The 3,096-nt window shown below is 32.1% G+C and overlaps 1 non-coding gene across 1 annotated transcript; it reads left to right on the top strand.

Annotated features, from left to right (window-relative positions):
• Positions 1 to 978: 978 nt before the first annotated feature.
• LOC148573735 (small nucleolar RNA R71) lies at positions 979 to 1,086 on the top strand. The gene has a single exon (XR_015905842.1). It is a non-coding gene; the product is annotated as a small nucleolar RNA R71 (small nucleolar RNA).
• Positions 1,087 to 3,096: the final 2,010 nt, after the last annotated feature.

The raw sequence follows: 3,096 nt of genomic DNA, 5'->3' as shown, positions 1-3,096 counted from the left end.
TTGCTCTTTAGCAATGTCTTCATCTTCTTCAGAAGATGAATAGTTATCAGAGCTCATGAATGGTAAAAAGAGGTTCAATGAAATCTCTATGGTCTCTAGATGAGCCTCAGATTCCTCTGGTTCCTCAAAGGAAAACTCCTTATTGGTCAATGAACGTCCCAGGAGGTCTTCCTCACTAGGATTCACGTCCTTCTCCTCCCTTGTAGGTTCGGCCATGATGGTCAAATCAATGGCCTTGCACTCTCTCTTTGGATTTTCTTCTGTATTGCTTGGGAGAGTACTTGGAGGAGTTTCAGTGACCCTTTTACTCAGCTGGCCCACTTGTGCCTCCAAATTTCTAATGGAGGACCTTGTTTCATTCATGAAACTTAAAGTGGCCTTAGATAGATCAGAGACTATATTTGCTAAGCTAGATGAATTCTGCTCAGAATTCTCTGTCTGTTACTGAGTGGATGATGGAAAAGGCTTGTTATTGCTAAACCTGTTTCTTCCACCATTATTAAAGCCTTGTTGAGGCTTTTGTTGATCCTTCCATGAGAAATTTGGATGATTTCTCCATGAGGGATTATAGGTGTTTCCTTAGGGTTCACCCATGTAATTCACCTCTGCAATTGCAGGGTTCTCAGGATCATAAGCTTCTTCTACAGAAGATGCCTCTTGAGTACTGTTGGATGCAGCTTGCATTCCATTCAGACTCTGAGAAATCATATTGACTTGCTGAGTCAATATTTTGTTCTGAGCCAATATGGCATTGAGAGTATTAATTTCAAGAACTTCCTTCCTCTGAGGCGTCCCATTACTCACAGGATTCCTTTCAGAAGTGTACATGAACTGGTTATTTGCAACCATGTCAATGAGTTCCTGAGCTTCTGCAGGCGTTTTCTTTAGGTGAATGGATCCACCTGCAGAATGGTCCAGTGACATCTTTGATAGCTCAGACAGACCATCATAGAATATATCCAAGATAGTCCATTCTGAAAGCATGTCAGAAGGACACTTTTTGGTCATTTGCTTATATCTCTCCCAAGCTTCATAGAGGGATTCACCGTCCTTCTGTCTGAAGGTTTGAACATCCACTCTAAGCTTACTAAGCTTTTGAGGAGGAAAGAACTTGGCTAAGAAAGCCGTGACCAGCTTATCCCAAGAGTTCAGGCTATCTTTAGGTTGAGAGTCCAACCATATTCTAGCTCTGTCTCTTACAGCAAACGGGAAAAGCATAAGCCTGTAGACCTCGGGATCAACCCCATTGGTCTTAACAGTATCACATATTTGCAAGAATTCAGTTAAGAACTGAAAATGATCTTCTGATGGAAGTCCATGAAACTTGCAATTCTATTGCATCAGAGAAACTAATTGAGGCTTTAGCTCAAAATTGTTTGCTCCAATGGCAGGGATTGAGATGCTTCTTCCATGTAAATTGGAATTTGGTGCAGTAAAGTCACCAAGCATATCTTCCTTGCATTATTATTATTTTCGGCCATGTCTCCTTCTTTTTCGAAAATTTCTGTCAGATTTTCTCCAAAGAGTTGTGCTTTGGCTTCCCTTAGCTTCCTCTTCAGAGTCCTTTCAGGTTCAGGATCAGCTTCAACAAGAATGTTCTTATCCTTGTTCCTGCTCATATGAAAAAGAAGAAAACAGAAAAGAAAATATGGAATCCTCTATGTCACAGTATAGAGATTCCCTTTATGTTAGTAGAAGAAGATAAGAATAGAAGAAGGAAAAGATAAGAATTCAAAAATTAATTAAAATAAAATAAAAATATATTTTTTTTATTTTATTTATTATTTAGAATTCGAAAATATGAAAAGGAATAAAATTTAAAATTAAAATTTAAAATAATTAGTTAATTAAAAGGAATTTTGAAAAAGAGGAAGGTGATTTTCGAAAATTAGAAAGAGAGAGTTAGTTAGGTAGTTTTGAAAAAGATATGAATCAAACAAAAAGATAAGATTAATTCAAAAAGATTTGAAAATCAATTTTGAAAAGATAAGAAGCTAGAAAATAAGTTAGAAAATATTTTGAAATTAATTTTGAAAAAGATGTGATTGAAACTTATTTTGAAAAAGATTTGAAAAAGAAATTTAAAAAGATTTGATTTTGAAAATTAAAGTTAATTACTTGACTAACAAGAAACAAAAAGATAGGATTTTAAAATTTAAAGATTGAACCTTTCTTACTAGGCAAGTAACAAACTTAAAATTTTTTGAATCAATCACATTAATTGTTAGTAAAGATTTTGAAATTTTGAAACAAAATAAGAAAAAGATTTTTGAAAATCAATTTGAAATTTTAGAAAATATGAAAGAAAAAATGAGAAAGATTTGATTTTTGAAAAAGATTTGAAAAAGATAGGATTTTTAAATTGAAAATTTGATTTGACTCATAAGAAACAACTAAATTTTAAAAAGTTTTGAAAAAGTCAACTCAAATTTTTGAAAATTTATGAGTGAATAAGGGAAAGATATTTTTTTTATTTTTGAATTTTTAATGAAGAAAGAAAAAAACACCAAAAAGACTCAATGCATGAAAATTTTGGATCAAAACAAATGATGCATGCAAGAACACTATGAATGTCAAGATGAACACCACGAACACTTTGAATGTCAAGTTGAACACCAAGAACTTATTTTTGAAAATTTTTAAGAAAAGAAAAACATGCAAGACACCAAACTTAGAAATTTTCAATGTTGAGACATTAATAATTCAAAAATGCATATGAGAAACAAGAAAAGACACAAAATAAGAAATTTTAAAGATCAAACAAGAAGACTTACCAAGAACAACTTGAAGATCATAAAGAACACATGCATGAATTTTCGAAAATTTTAAGAAAAATTAAAAAGATGCAATTGAAACCAAACTTACAAATTGACACTAGACTCAAACAAGAAACATAAGATTTTTGGTTTTTATGATTTTATAAGAATTTTTTTTGGTTTTTGTTTTTCGAAAATTATTTTGAGAAAAACGAAAAGAAGAAAAAATTTTTTTTTGTATTATTTTCAAAAATAAGAAATAAAAAGCTTAAAAATAAAATAAAATTACCTAATCTGAGCAACAAGATGAACCGTCAGTTGTCCAAACTCGAACAATCCC

The sequence above is a fragment of the Arachis ipaensis genome, chromosome B2 (genome assembly GCF_059453495.1).
Source record: "Arachis ipaensis isolate K30076 ecotype BB chromosome B2, ASM5945349v1, whole genome shotgun sequence".
Classification (NCBI taxonomy): domain Eukaryota; kingdom Viridiplantae; phylum Streptophyta; class Magnoliopsida; order Fabales; family Fabaceae; genus Arachis; species Arachis ipaensis.
The sequence above is the reverse complement of the archived record's forward strand: the minus strand, read 5'-3'. Positions and strand labels throughout refer to the sequence as shown.